Source organism: Scyliorhinus canicula, chromosome 2 (genome assembly GCF_902713615.1).
Source record: "Scyliorhinus canicula chromosome 2, sScyCan1.1, whole genome shotgun sequence".
NCBI lineage: Eukaryota > Metazoa > Chordata > Chondrichthyes > Carcharhiniformes > Scyliorhinidae > Scyliorhinus > Scyliorhinus canicula.
In genome coordinates, this window is record NC_052147.1 from 7,436,031 (window position 1) to 7,452,735 (window position 16,705).

Consider the following 16,705-nt stretch of genomic DNA (forward strand, 5'->3'; position numbering starts at 1 on the left):
GGAAATAAAAGAAAATACATAATAGGGTAACAGAAGGTACACAATGTAACTACATAAGCACCGGCATCGGATAAAGCATACAGGGGTGTAGTGTTAATGAGGTCAGTCCATAAGAGGGTCATTTAGGAGTCTGGTAACAGCGGGGAAGAAGCTGTTTTTGAGTCTGTTTGTGCGTGTTCTCAGACTTCTGTATCTCCTGCCCGATGGAAGAAGTTGGAAGAGTGAGTAAGCCAGGTGGGAGGGGTCTTTGATTATGCTGCCCGCTTTCCCCAGGCAGCGGGAGGTGTAGATACAATCAATGGATCGGAGGCAGGTTCGTGTGATGGGCTAAGCGGTGTTCACGTCTCTCTGAAGTTTCTTGCGGTCCTGGGCCGAGCAGTTGCCATACCAGGCTGTGATGCAGCCAGATAAGATGCTTTCTATGGTGAACCTGTAAAAATTGGTAAGAGTTAATGTGGGCATGCCGAATTTCCTTAGTTTCCTAAGGAAGTATAGGCGCTGTTGTGCTTTCTTCGTGGTAGTGTCGACTTGGGTGGACCAGGTCAGATTTTTTGAGATGTGCACCCCTATGAATTTGAAACTATGAACCATCTCCTCCTCGGCCCCGTTGATGCTGACAGGGGTGTGTACAGTACTTTGCTTCCTGAAGTCGATGACCAGCTCTTTAGTTTTGCTGGCATTGAGGGAGAGATTGTTGTCGTTACACCACTCCAGTAGGTTCTCTATCTCCCTCCTGTATTCTGACTCGTAGTTAGTCGAGATCTGGCCCACTTTGGTCGTATCGTCAGCAAACTTATAGATGGAGTTGGAACCAAATTTTGCCATGCATGCGTGTGTCTATAGGGAGTAGAGGGTGGGGGGGGGGGGGTAGATGGTATGGGGGGGGGCGAGGTGTTTCCAGTGCCAGTAGCCCTTACTTCTAACGGGAGTGGTGGGGGGGTCTCTCCACACACTCAGCGTGCCCGATCAGAATGGACTCTTCCTGCTCAGCCCACAGGGAGGTCACCATGCATTACTGGGAAAACTCCACCAGTGGCACAGTGACCCCCCACCCCTCCATCACTGGTAAAATACCAGCAGTGACAGGGAGCTGTCCCATAAGTTGACCACTTAAGAGCTTCAGCTGGCTTAAGGGTGGGCAAGTCACCCACCACCTACCCCACCATCAGAGGAGAAGGGAGTGCGACAGGCAACATCACCCACTGCTTCCCCCGCCCTGCACTCCCAGGGTGGTGATGAAGTGTAAAACAGTGTAAGGGAGGGTGGGCTGAAATTGAATTGTCTTCCAGCTGATGAGACACCAACATTTCAAATGGGCACAACACAGGTCCTGGCAATAATGGTGACATCCACCCCTGTAAAAAGGGAATCATTCAGCAGCAAGAATGCCCTGCAATGTTTAGAAGGCCTGGTGCCTTGGTTGCAGGTTACATTTTTACGAACTTTTTTTGTCAAATGTCTGAGAGTACTGGAGCGTTTTTGGGGAGGTTGTATTGATGCATCCGTTATAATTTGTTGCTGTATCCTCAACGGGCTAGAAGAAGCTTATGTGACCCTGTGAACACACAGGCTGCAACAGGCAGGGAGGGGGTCAGAGGTGTAAGTGCCTCTGAGTTTGCAGAATAACAGGGAGAGCGGGCAAGTTTACACAATGTGCGTCCTCACGGCGTTCTCCTGTATCCTGCTTGATCTGACTGCTGTGAAAGCTAATGTGTTGGTGCTCTCTACTCTGGTGAGCTGGCAATGAACCATCCTTCACCCCGAGCCTGGTTGCTGCCCACTCGGTGCCCGTTAGGTATCTCATGCGTTATTCCCAATTCCATGCTAGCCTCCAATGTTGGTGCAGTAGCAATTTCCCAGTTGGTGGCGCCGGGGGTTTCTTCCCCCCCCCCCCACTCTTCCTCCTTCGGCCGCTGTTGCTGAACAGGTAGCAGGTATCTGAAAGCAGGAGCTGAGCAGGGGAAGGTTGATGTGAAGGGCAGGCAGGTGGGGTGGGCAGCAGGCGATTCACGGTCACGCCATCAACAGCTTACACAGTGTGTCTGACAGAGGGGCAAGGTAGAGCTCAGAGTTGAACAGGGGCGTAAACATTGTCCTCCGAAATGTCCCCATCGCCCTGCTGCCTCACGGCGCTGAGGTCCCAGGTTCGATCCCGGCTCTGGGTCGCTGTCCGTGTGGAGTTTGCACATTCTCCCCGTGTTTGCGTGGGTTTCGCCCCCACAACCCACAGATGTGCAGGGTAGGTAGGCTGGCCATGCTAAATTGCCCCTTAATTGGAAAAAATCAATTGGGTACTCAAAATTTATTTTAAAAAGAAAAAAAAGAAATGTCCCCATCGCTGCAGAGAACCATTCTCTCTGTTGGGTTCAGGAATTGGAGGTGTGTCACCTTATCCTGCACAGCACTGTGTCTGGGTGCCACAGTAGAATAGCTGGAGGCATGTGAATGCAGTGAGATGTGGCTGTGGCAGTATTGATAGGTGTGCGAGGGTGAGCAGTCAGGAGTACCAGCGATTGGTGCTGGGTGAGTGATGAGGGTGCATTGGGCAGTATGAGAGCCTGGTGGTGTGGTGAATCACAGTTGTCACCCATATAAGCTAATCAGGCATTGTGACAATGCAGAAAACGTCCTCGAGTCCAAACTCCAGTTGACCTCCCCACGGCCTTGTGCGCCCACTTCTTCTGAGGATGGTCCTTGAGGGGGCTCCTACAACCGAGTGGGCGGCACAGTGACTGAGGAGAGTGTGAGAAGGGAGGGGGCCAATGCAGGTTTGAGGATGTTGTACCAAAATGCGCGCAGTATACGGAACAAGGTAAATGAGCTTGTTGCACACATTGAAATTGGCCGGTACGATGTTGTGAGCATCACAGCGACGTGGCTGCAAGGGGATCAGGGCTGCGATCTAAATATCTAAGGATATGTGTCCTATCGAAAGGACAGGCAGATGGGCAAAGGGGGCGGGGCTGCATTGTTAGTGAGGAATGAAGTTAAATCGATAGCAAGGAGCGATATAGGATCAGAAGGCATAGAATCTGTGTGGGTAGAGTTGAGGAATCACAAAGGGAAAAAGACCCTGATGGGAGTTATGTACAGGCCCCCTAGCAGTAGTCAGGATGTGGGGCAGAAAATAAATCAGGAGATAGAAAAGGCATGTAAAAATGGCAATATTACAAGAATCATGGGGGACTTCAATATGCAGGTGGACTGGGAAAATCAGGTTGGTAGTGGATCCCAAGAAAAGGAATTTGTGGAATGTCTAAGAGATGTTTTTTTGGAGCAGCTTGTGACAGAGCCTACGAGGGAACAGGCAATTCTGGATTTGGTGATGTGTAATGAGGCAGACTTGATTAGGGAACTTAAGGTGAAGGAACCTGATGGAACCATCAATTCACCAGACACGTGCTTTCCGATATGAACAGTGGTTTTAATCTACTTACTACAGAGCCAGCCTGTTACCCGTTGATGAACTCTCGGTGAACTGCAGGCTGACTCTGGACAAGGGTATTTATACAGCAGCACAAGGGGGAGGAGTCATGGGCAGAGCCAAGGGTGGAGCCCCGTACAAACTCCTGAGCATTCCCAGAGCTACTCCCCCTAGTGGTCGGATAACGCTACTGTGCTTACAAAGATACAGTGTGAATTACCAAGTTACATTCACCACATTCATCCCCTGCAAAAAAAATCAAGTCCGGCGGAGGTGGTGGTCTACAGAGTCAGTCTGTCCGGTGGTGGAACTGTCCGCTGTGATCTGCGGAGCACCGGGGTTGCAGCCTCTTACGGTGGCTGGATGGGTGTTGTGTGCTGGGGTACAATGGGGGACTCCAGGGAAGGTTGTATCCGAGCTTCATACTCTCCTGGTTCGACCGGGGACTGGGGGCGCTGGGGGCTGGCCGGCGCGGGTGCGCGGAACTGGTGGAGCGAGCACGTGTTCTCGGGAGCGCGAGGGGGCGGCAGCATGGGGTGTAGGGTGAGGGGTCCTTCTGTGGGGGTAGAGGGGGCGCTGGATCCGGCGGGTGCCAGATCCCGGAGGGATACAGTGTCCTGACAGCCGTCAGGGAACTCGACGAATGCGTACTGGGGGTTGGATTGGAGCAGGCGCACCTTCTCAACAAGGGGGTCAGTTTTGTGTGGCCTGACGTGTTTCCTCAGGAGTACGGGGCCCGGTGTCCTCAGCCATGCCGGAAGTGAGACCCCCATGGTAGTGCCCCTGGAAAAAATGAAGAGCCTCTCGTGAGGGGTCTGATTGGTCGCTGTGCACAAAAGGGACCTAACAGCGTGGAGCACATCTGGGAGGACTTCCTGCCACTGGGAGACTTGGAGCTTTCTAGACCGGAGGGTCAGTAGGACGGTCTTCCAGATCGTCGCATTCTCCCTCTCCACCTGCCCGTTCTCCCTGGGGTTGTAGCTGGTAGTCTTGCTCGAGGCAATGCCCTTGTCGAGCAGGTACTGACGCAGCTCGTCGCTCATGAAGGATGAACCCCGGTCGCTGTGTACGTATCTGGGGAAACCAAACAGGGTGAAGATGCTATGCAGGGCCCTAATGACTGTGTGGGAGGTCATGTCGGGGCATGGGATAGCAAATGGGAAATGGGAGAACTCATCTACAGCGTTTAGAAAGTAAACGTTCTTGTTAGTTGAGGGGAGTGGCCCTTTGAAATCAATCGTGAGGCGTTCAAAGGGCCTAGAAGCCTTGACCAGGTGGGCCCTGTCTGGTCTATAGGAGTGCGGTTTGCACTCCGCACAGATCGGGCAGTCCCTGGTGACCGCTTTTACCTCCTCGTTAGAGAAAGGCAGGTTTCGGGCTCTGATGTAGTGGGCGAGCCGGGTGACCCCCGGTCATGAAGGCAACCGATCAATGGTCGGTGATGAGGGTGAACCTCCTACCTGCAGGTAGTGCCTCCAGTAACGAATAGCCTCCACAATGGCTTGTGCTTCTTTCTCGACTGAGGAGTGTCGGAGTTCTGAAGTGGAGAGGGTACGGGAGAAAAATGCGACTGGTCTCCCTGCCTGATTTAAAGTGGCTGCAAGAGCTACCTCTGAGGCGTCGCTCTCTACCTGAAATTGAGTGGATTCATCCACCGCCCGCATGACCGCTTTGGCGATGTCCTCCTTGATGCAGCTGAAGGCCTGGCGCGCCTCAGCTGACAGGGGAAATCGTGTGGCCCTAAAGAGTGGGCGGGCTTTGTCCGCATATTGGGGGACCCACTGGGCGTAGTAGGAGAAGAAGCCCAAGCACCGTTTGAGCGCCTTGGGGCAATGGGGGAGGGGGAGTTCTAAGAGTGCATACGGTCCGGGTCTGGGCCCAGGACTCCGTTTTCCACGACATAGCCGAGGATGGCTAGTCTGGTTGTGCGGAAAACAAATTTCTCCTAGTTATACGTGAGATTCAGTTTCTGTGCCGTCTGGAGAAAACGGTGGAGGTTGGCGTCGTGGTCCTGCTGGCCGTAGCCACAGATGGTGACATTGTCCAAGTACGGAAACGTGGCCCGCAGCCCGTACTGGTCCACCAATCAGTCCATTGCTCGTTGGAACACCGAGACCCCATTAGTGACGCCGAAAGGGACCCGGAGGAAATGGAAGAGGCGGCCATCAGCCTTGAACGCCGTGTAGTGGCGGTCCTCCGGGCGGATTGGGAGCTGGTGGTATGCAGACTTCAGATCCACCATGGAAAAGAGCTGGTACTGGGCGATCTGGTTTCCCATGTCTGCAATCCTGGGGAGGGGATAGGCATCAAGGAGCGTAAATCTATTTATGGTCTGACTTCGTTAATGGGCCTTACATATATCTTATCGAGTACCGCTAGCGCTGCAGTATATGAACCAGCCGAGTTTAGTTGCGTAGAGATTCTGTGGCTCACCCTCGCATGCAGTAGACTTAACTTCTGTTCCTCTGTCGTTTCGGCTGTGCTCGCTTCTGCCAGGTAGGCCTTAAAGCACCGCAGCCAATGGGAGAAGATTACTTTAGCCTCTGCATCCTGTGGGTTGAGTTCCAGGCGTCCAGGCTTGAGGGCCGATTCCATGATCGATCTTGACTGTTCTTAAGTAGATGAAATTGATGGAACCATCAATTCACCAGACACGTGCTTTCCGATATGAACAGTGGTTTCAATCTACTTACTACAGAGCCAGCCTGTTACCCGTTGATGAACTCTCGGTGAACTGCAGGCTGACTCTGGACAAGGGTATTTATACAGCAGTACAAGGGGGTGGAGTCATGGGCGGAGCCAAGGGTGGAGCCCCGTACAAACTCCTGAGCATTCCCAGAGCTACTCCCCCTAGTGGTCAGATAATGCTACTGCGCTTACAAAGATACAGTGTGAATTTCCAAGTTACATTCACCACAGAACCCTTAGGGAGCAGTAACCACAATATGATAGGATTTACCCTGCAGTTTGAGAGGGAGAAGCTGCAATCAGATATAATGGTATAACAATTAAATAAGGGTAACTACAAAGACATGAGGGAGGAGCTGGCTAGAGTTGACTGGAAAAGGAGCCTAGCAGGGAAGACAGTGGAACAGCAATGGCAGGAGTTTTGGGGGGTTATTCGGGAGGCACAACAGAAATTCATTCCAAGGAGGAGGAAACATGCTAAGGGGAGGATAAGGCATCCATGGCTGATGAAGAATGTCAAGGACAGCATAAAAGCTAAAGAAAAAGCATACAAAATGGCCAGGATTAGTGGGAAGCCAGAAGATTGGGAAGTCTTTAAAAGCGAGCAGAGGACAACTAATAAAGCAATAAGGGGGAGAAAATGAAGTATGAGTGAAAGCTAGCTAGTAATATAAAGGAAGATAGGAGGAGTTTTTTTTCAAAATATAAAAGGTAAGAGAGAGGCAAAAATAGACATTGGACCACTGGAAAATGTGGCTGGAGAAGTAATAATAGGAAACAAAGAAATGGCAGAGGAACTGAATAGTTACTTTGCATCAGTCTTCACGGTGGAAGACACCAGTGGGATGCCAGAGCTCCAGGAGAACCAGGGGGCAGAGGTGAGTGCAGTGACCATTACTAAGGAGAAGGTTCTGGGGAAACTGAAAGTCTGAAGGTGGATAAGTCACTTGGACCGGATGGACTACACCCAAGGGTGCTAAAAGAGATAGCTGAGGAAATTGTGGAGGCATTGGTGATGATCTTTCAGGAAGCACTGGAGGCAGGAAGGATCCCAGAGGACTGGAAAGTGGCTAACGTAACACCACTGTTTAACGAGGGAGGGAGGCAGAAGACGTGAAATTATAGGCCAGTTAGCCTGACTTCACTCATTGGTAAGATTTTAGAGTCTGTTATTAAAGATGTGGTCGCAAAGTACTTGGAAGTGCATGGTAAAATAGGACTGAGTCAGCACGGCTTTGTCAAAGGGAGGTCGGGTCTGACAAATCTGTTAGAGTTCTTTGAGGAGGTAACAAGGAAGCTAGATGAAGGAGAACAAGTAGAAGTGATTTATTTAGATTTCCAGAAAGCCTTTGACAAGGTGTCACATAGGAGACTGTTAAATAAGTTAAGAGCCCGTGGTGGTAAGGGTAAGATCATGGATAGAGGATTGGCTGACTGGTAGAAGGCAGAGAGTGGAGATAAAGGATTTTTCAGGATTGCAGCCGGTGACTAGAGATGTGCCTCAGGGGTCTGTGCTGGGACCACAACTTTTCACAATTTACACTAATGATTTGAAGAAGGAACTGAAGGTACTGTTGCTAAGTTTGCAGATGATACAACGATCTGTAGAGGGACAGGTAGTATTGAGGAAGCAAAAGGGCTGCAGAAGGATTTGGACAGGCTAGGAGAGTGGGCAATGACCAGGGATGTACTGCTGAGGCTGTGTAAGGCTCTGGTCAGACCCCATTTGGAGTATTGTGAGCAGATTTGGGCCCCGTATCTAAGGAAGGATGTGCTGGCCTTGGAAAGGGTCCAGAGGAGGTGCACAAGAATGATCCCTGGAATGAAAAACTTGTCGTATGAGGAATGGTTGAGGACTCTGGGTGTGGACTCGTTGGAATTTAGAAGGATGAGGGAGGATCTTATTGAAATTACAGGATACTGTGAGGCCTGGATAGAGTGGATGTGGAGAGGATGTTTCCACTTATAGGAAAAAACTAGAGGACACCATCTCAGACTAAAAGGACAAACCCTTAAAATAGAGATGAGGAGGAATTCTTTCAGCCAGAGGGTGGTGAATCTGTGGAACTCTTTGCCGCAGAAGGCTGTGGAAGCCAAATCACTGAGTGTCTTTAAGACAGAGATAGATAGGTTCTTGATTAATCAGGGGTTATGGGGAGAAGGCAGGAGAATAGGGATGAGAAAATATCAGCCATGATTGAATAGTGGAGCAGACTCGATGGGTCGAGTGGCCCAAGTCTGCTCCTATGCCTTATGGTCTTGTGATAGCACAGTGGTTAGCACTGTTGCTTCACAGCACCAGCTTCCCAGGTTTGATTCCCGGCTTGGGTCACCGTGCAGAGTCTACACATTCTCCCATGTCTACGTGGGTTTCCTCCGGGTGCCCCGGTTTCCTCCCACAAGTCCCAAAAGACACGCTGTTAGGTAATTTGGACATTCTGAATTCTCCCTCCATGTACCCAAACAGGCACCGGAGTGTGGCGACTAGGGGCTTTTCACAGTAAGTTAATTGCAGTCTTAATGTAAGCCTACTTATGACAATAAAGATTGTTATTATTACCTCTGTGGGACATTGGCATCTCTCCTGCTGCCCATCTACATCACTAATAACCCCCAGGGCCGCATCAGTCAGTCGGAATTCTTTGATCTGCCCCGGGTGTCCAGGTTGCCAACAATTCCATCGCAGCAATATTTTCTTTCCTCCCCAGCTTCTCTGTAAGAAACGGTCTGCATTTAGGAAAAGGCAGGCTCGCTGCACTAGTCTGTTCTGGCCTCCTGTTGCGTTCAGATCTCGCAGGCTGCATTGCTGAGAGAGCAGCGTTGGAGGCACAGGGACTTGCGTTAAAATCATTCAGGCGAGGAGAACAATCCAATGTTGCGTCGCCCACATGAATCGGTACAAATGGGGCTAGCTGTGAATCATGGGCCTCGCACTAAAATGCAAGGTGAATGAATTTCATGCCTGGTTTGTACATAGAATAAGGGATGGATTATATTCAAGGCAGGGGTGTTAAGAGATGGTCTGTATGTGGGGCACACAGTTGATTAGTGTGTGTTTACATACTGCATACACAGAGCAAGAGATGGTATCTACCTGGGGTACAGTACCGTCTCTCTCCACTCTCCAAGCTGGGTGATGGTTAAGCTCCACTCCCCTCTCCATCAGACTTGCATTTACTTGCTGATGCAGAGGTCCATTTTAGACCCTTGGGGAGGCAGAGAGTTCTTTGAAAGTCATTAAAGCAGTGGATTTATTTGGCACAGGTCCTGGCAAATAACAGCTCAAAAAAAAACATAACCAAAAGTGTAAACATTAGCTGAAAGTTTTGTGAAATGCGTAACACCCGAGAGACCAAAGCAATTTCTCCACACAGCATTTGCTGAATATTTCACTGATTACAGAATATCACTGGTTCACTGCAACAAGTCTGAAAATACAATTTCTAACAAAAACAGCTGAACTTGAGAAGTGAAGCATTCATCAAACACGAGAACAATAATACAGCATGTTCTGTCTAACAATGGGGAATGAGGGTGAGGGAGGGAGGGAGGGAAGCCATGGCTGGACTGTTTGTTTGAGGTTTCGTTCTGGATTGCCTGGTCTCTTTTCCTGAAAGTTAACCCAGTTGGTGGCCCCATGTGGAAGGCCAGGAAGGCTCAAAGGGCTGTCAGGCCTCACCGTAGGCTAACAGTCTGAGAGAGAACACATACGCTCAAGAGTCAATGGATAAAAATAATCCGTATGGGAATTCTCTACCCGTAAAGCTTTGGGCTGTGTCACAGGGGCTTGGCAGTCCTTTCATCTATAAACTGGCACTTCAACCATGGAGGGCATCATAGTTGAGCCAAATTTTAACCCCACCTGAAAAAGCAACTTCCAAACCCATGACCGCTGCCACGTAAATGGACAAAGGCAGCAGGTTTGGGCGGCACGGTAGCACTGTAGTTACTTGCACCATCTCATACACTGTAACATGCACGGTTACTTGCACGTTTACTTGCACCATCTCATACACTGTAACATGCACGGTTACTTGCACGGTTACTTGCACCATCTCATACACTGTAGCATGCACGGTTACTTGCACGTTTACTTGCACCATCTCATACACTGTAACATGCACGGTTACTTGCACCATCTCATACACAGTAACATGCGCGGTTACTTGCACCATCTCATACACAGTAACATGCGCGGTTACTTGCACCATCTCATACACTGTAACATGCGCGGTTACTTGCACCATCTCATACACTGTAACATGCACGGTTACTTGCACCATCTCATACACAGTAACATGCGCGGTTACTTGCACCATCTCATACACTGTAACATGCACGGTTACTTGCACCATCTCATACACAGTAACATGCGCGGTTACTTGCACCATCTCAGACACTGTAACATGCGCGGTTACTTGCACCATCTCATACACTGTAACATGCACGGTTACTTGCACCATCTCATACACAGTAACATGCGCGGTTACTTGCACCATCTCATACACTGTAACATGCACGGTTACTTGCACCATCTCATACACTGTAACATGCACGGTTACTTGCACCATCTCATACACAGTAACATGCGCGGTTACTTGCACCATCTCATACACTGTAACATGCACGGTTACTTGCACCATCTCATACACAGTAACATGCGCGGTTACTTGCACCATCTCATACACTGTAACATGCACGGTTACTTGCACCATCTCATACACTGTAACATGCACGGTTACTTGCACCATCTCATACACAGTAACATGCGCGGTTACTTGCACCATCTCATACACTGTAACATGCACGGTTACTTGCACCATCTCATACACTGTAATATGCACCGTGACTTGCGCCATCTCATACACTGTAATATGCACAGTTACTTGCACCATTTCAGACACTGTAATATGCAGTTACTTGCGCCATCTCATACACAGTAACATGCACAGTTACTTGCACCATCTCAGACACTGTAACATGCACAGTTACCTGCACTATCTCAGACACTGTAACATGCATGGTTACTTGTACCATCTCATACACTGTAACATGCATGATTACTTGCACCATCTCATACACTGTAACATGCACGGTTACTTGCATCATCGCCTACACTGTAACATGCATTGTTACGTGCACCATCTCATACACTGTAACATGCATGGTTACTTGTCCTATCTCATACACTGTAACATGCATGATTACTTGCAGCATTTCACACACTGTGACATGCATGGTTACTTGCAGCATCTCACACACTGTGACATGCACGGTTACTTGCACCATCTCATACACAGTAACATGCACGGTTACTTGCACCATCTCATACACTGTAACATGCACGGTTACTTGCACCATCTCATACACTGTAACATGCACTGTTACGTGCACCATCCCATATACTGTAACATGCACCGTGACTTGCACCATCTCATACACCATGATGTGCACCACTACATGCAACAGTTTCCAAATACATTGAGCGAAAGTTTTCAACAAAACAGAACCACGATTATGCTAAAGAATTGACAGGTCCTGAAATAGGTCTCAGAGGGTGCATGTGATCGAGGAATGAGATAGCCTTTAAAGTCAGAGGTTCTGTCAGCAGTGGAATACAAGCTTCGCCATGAAATAAAAATGCAACTCGCATGAAGTAATCAAAACATTTTATCAATAAATAAATAGCAGCAAAGTACACATGGCTGAAAAGAAAGGGGGGAGGAGGGGTGGTCATCCTACTCAATTATTTAGATGGTTTGACAGTTCCCAAAGACTACTGACTAAATTCACTTTGGACAATCTTGTGTTTATGTAAGTGGTAAGAGGTATGTCAAACAGGTCGGTGAAGTAACACTCATTAGATGAATAGTAATGTAGCAGGTTATCGGCGAACGTGCCTCCTCTATTCTTTCTCCTCCTCTCCCCTCTTCCAGCCCTTTGATGGGGAGCTGATTGATGAGGTGGTTTGGCTCTGACTCAGACTCGCACAGATTTACAGTTCTAAATAGAGTTGAAATGACACCTTCTTAGATTTAGGGCGTTTGCTCCTCATAAACTTTAATGTAGGTTCCACTGCCGAGGGAAAACATTAAACAAAACTGTCTTCAAACTAGTAACGTAATAGTTTTAAGAATAACTTGGGACCGAGAGCAAGTGAACCCAAGGTGGCCCACGTTATTGGACAAAATGGTTAAGAAATGGCCCCAGGCAGTTGGCACAGTGTTCGATCACTGGTCTGGGCACAATGGGCACAGCAGTTACTGAATCAGCGGATGGTTTAGATTGAGGGCAGCAGTGAATCATCCAGGCACAATAGACACAGTGGTCAGTAAATGGTAGGGTTCAGCAACGATGAACAACGAATAGCCTAGATCATGGGAACAATCATCAATAAATGACTCAATCCAGTGGACACAGTGGTAAATGGGTGGCCAGATTCAATGGGTATGGTGGTCAGTGAGTGGATACAGCAAAGGCACAGCAGGCAGGCCAGCCAGTGTATAAGTCATTTGGGATCATTGGCCAGTGGCTGGGGCCAAACCCAAGATAGATATACGTTGGTGAACAATTTCAGACCAGTGAACAGGCCAGTCAGTATTAATGGTCCATGTTCAGAATGCAGACTAGTGAGTGGATTGAGTTAGATGGTAATATAGGGTGTTTTATCAGAATAATTACCCTCCAATAGATGTTACAATGCAGTACAACCATGTGAGGCAATGCATTCCAGATCCTTGCATCAATCACACGACCCTCAGTGGGCATGGAGAAATGGCACTGTTGGAATGATTGTTTCTTCAATCATAGAAACATAGAAAATAGAACCAGGAGGAGGCCATTCAGCCCTTCAAGCCGACTCCACCATCCATTATGATCATGGCTGATTAAGTTCAATACCCTGATCCCGCCTTCTCCCCCCTCCCCCCATATCCCTTGATTCCTTTAGCCCCAAGAGCTTTATCTAACTCCTTCCTAAAATTACACAATGTTTTGGCCTCAACTACTTTCTGTGGTAGTGAATTCCACAGATTCCCCGCTCTCTGGGTGAAGAAATTTCTCCTCACCCCAGTCCTGAAAGGTTTACCCCTTATCCTCAAACCATGACCCCCTAGTTCTGGACTCCCCCAACATTGGGAATATTTTTCTGAATCTATCCTGTCTAATCCTGTTAGACTTTTGTAAGCTTCTATGAGATCCCCTCTCACTCTGCTAAACACCAATGAATGTAATCCTAACCGACTTAGTCTCTCCTTATATGACAATCCCGCCATTCAAGGAATCAGCCTGGGAAACCTTCGCTGCACTCCCTCCATAGCAAGAACATCCTTCCTCAGATAAGGACACCAAAACTGCTCACAATACTCTAGGTGTGGCCTCACCAATGCCCATTACAGTTGCAGTGAAACATCTCTATTGCTATACTTGAATCCTCTCGCTATGAAGGCCAACATCCACTTGCCTGCTGTACCTGCGCGCTTACTTTCAGCGACTGATGCACGAGTACACCAAGGTCTCACGGAGTATCTACCTCTCTCAATTGACACCCATTCAAATAATAATCTGCTTTCCTATTTTTTGCAACCGAAGCAGATAACCTCACATTTGTCCACATTATACTGCATCTGCTGTGCATCTGCCCACTCACTCAGCCTGTCCAAATCCCGCTGAAGCCACTCTGCATCCTCCTCACAGCTCACCCTCCCACCCAACTTTGCAATTTGGAGATAATACATTTAGTTCCCTCGTCCAAATCATTAATGTATAATGTGACAAGTTGGGTTCATAAGAACATAAGAACTAGGAGCAGGAGTGGGCCATTTGTCCCTTCGAGCCTGCTCTGCCATTCAATGAGATCATGGCTGATCCTTTGTGGACTCAGCTCCACTTTCCGGCCTGAACGCCAGAACACTTTATTCTTCGAAAATCTATCTATCTTTACCTTGCAAACATTTAATGAAGGAGCCTGAAATGCTTCACTGGGCAGGGATCTCGAACCCAAAACTTTGGGAGCCAGAGTGAAGAGTACTGCCAACTGAGCCGTGGTCGACACCATGGATTTCAAAAAAAATTAAAATTCATAATTTAAAAAAGGAATTTAAAAAACAGTTTCACCATTGTGGCCATCCAGTTAAATAGTAGCCAGGCATTGTAAGGTCAAGAGAGGAGTCATTTTGATTGGTTTCTTCTCCACCGTAGCTCAGTGCTACTGCTCATGTCTTTGGGTTGTGGATTCATGTCCCAAAGGATTTGCGCACAGGCTGACAATCCCCCAACAAAGTACTGAAGGAGTGCTGGATTGTTGGAGGCACCATCTTTCAAATGAGATGCTCCATCGACCCTCTCAGGTGGAAGTAAAAGTTTCCATGGTGCTCTTTCAAAGTAGAGAAGTACTTCCTGGCCACTTGCGCCAATATTTATCCCTCATTACTAAAATGAACAGATTATGTAGTAGTTATCATATTGTGAGATCTTGCTGTTCTCAAATTAGCTTCCACACTTCCTACATTACAACAATGAAGTCAGTTCAATGGTATATAATTATCTGTCAAGCACTTTGGGTCTTCCTGAAGTCTTGAATGGCGGTACAGAAATAAGAGTTCTTTCTTGCTCTTGGGGCCATGTTGCTGATATGACCAGTCTAGTTTAGCTTCTGGGAGATGATCCTCCTGGACTTTGATAATGCGTGAAGTGGATTTTTGTTGGCACCATTGATGGTCAGCAAGAGACACTAAACTTTGTCTTGTTGGCGATGGTCTTAACCTGGCATACGTGTGGCGTGAATGCTACCTGCCACTTGTCAGCTCACATCTAGCCATTTTCTAAATTCTGTTCAATGGGCCAACAGAGATGGGGGAACAGTGGTAATGTAACTAGACCAGTAATCTAGAGGCTCTGGAAACATGGGTAGCTAAAAGCAAGTCGGAACTGAAAGCAGGCCTCTGTAATGGTGCATGAAATTATCCTTGATTGCTGTAGAAATCCATCTCGTTCACTGATATCCTTTAGGAAAGAAATATCAGACATCCTTACCTCATCTGGCCTAGATGTGACTCCCGATTCACAGCAATTATTTACAGCCCTCTGAAATAGTCACTCAGTTCTCAAGGGAAATTAGGTGCACGAAACACTGGCCACATCCACCGGAAGAGTTTAAGAAATGGGGAGCTCCACTATTGGAGGGGTTGGGAATAGGGCCGAATATCAGAAAATGATCAAAATACATCCCTCACTCCAGACCCTATGATGGAAATACATTTGGACCAGTTTAATTCAGCTCTTTACCTTCTTGACTAATCACATTTCAGACACCAAAGCACCAAGGAGAATGTTCGCTTTATGCCGCAAAAGTGGATTAAATGAAGATTTATTTATTCAGTATTTACATAATTTATTCAGCTCTCAAACTGGGTTAACGTTTCCTACGTTCCCGGGGCAGTTTGAGTAGGGCTTACCTGACACCTCTCACTCATCACTGACATGGGAAATCATAGATTACAAGTCATTTACAAGCACAAGTTTAAAATATAAGTAATTTTCGATTTGAAATAAGCCAGGGAACTATTTCTTTTCTGTATTTATTCTCAGGAACCGTGCCAGTGAACCATATTTCTGGTGAGGGACAGAAGAGGGGCCATTTTAACCCAACTTTGCTGTCAGGAAACGAAGTGCAATAACTGGTTTTACCTCCACCAGATTACCCCCCCCCCCCCCAACACAATCGCTGGATTTTCCTCTCCCCCCCCCAACACAATCGCTGGATTTTCCTCTCCCCCCCCCAACACAATCGCTGGATTGTCCTCCCAGTCAGTTCAGTTCTCCAAAAGTTTCAGGATGACAGAGAACACTTCCCCAAGTGTACTTTCTTGCCGGGTCTCACCCAATGGAACTCTTTTCTCTTGAAGAGAGGAGGCCGAGTGAGGAGCGATCTAACAGGGGTCTTCAAAATTATGAAAGGGTTTTGACAAGAGTAAACACCGCGAGCGTATTTCCAAACGTAGGGACGAGCACTCCGACATAAGACGGTCAAAAATAAACCCAATGGGGAACTCAGGAGGAACAAATCTTTTATCCAGAGAATGGCTAGAATTTGGAACTCAATACCACAGGGAGAGATTGAGGAGAATAGTATATTCAAAGGGAACTGGAAAAACATACAATAGAGAAGGGAATAGGGCGGTACGGTAGCACAGTCGCTTCACAGCGCCAGGCTCCCAGGTTCCATTCCTGGCTTGGGTCACTGTCTGTGTGGAGTCTGCACGGATTTCCTTCATTTTCCTCCCACAAGTCCCGAAAGACGTGCTTGTTAGGTGAATTAGACATTCTGAATTCTCCCTGTGTACCCGAACAGGCGACGGAATGTGGCGACTAGGGGATTTTCACAGTAACTTCATTGCAGTATTAACATAAGCCTACTTGTGACACTAATGAAGATTATTATTATTATTAATAACGAATGGAAGGTTATATTGAAAGTTGGATGAGGAAGGATTGAAGGAGTTTCTAGTAAATGTCAACATTGGACCTAATGGCCTGCTTGTGTTGTATTCTCCAGGTAAGTTTATGTACGATCAAGTGCTTGTGGGAATGTCA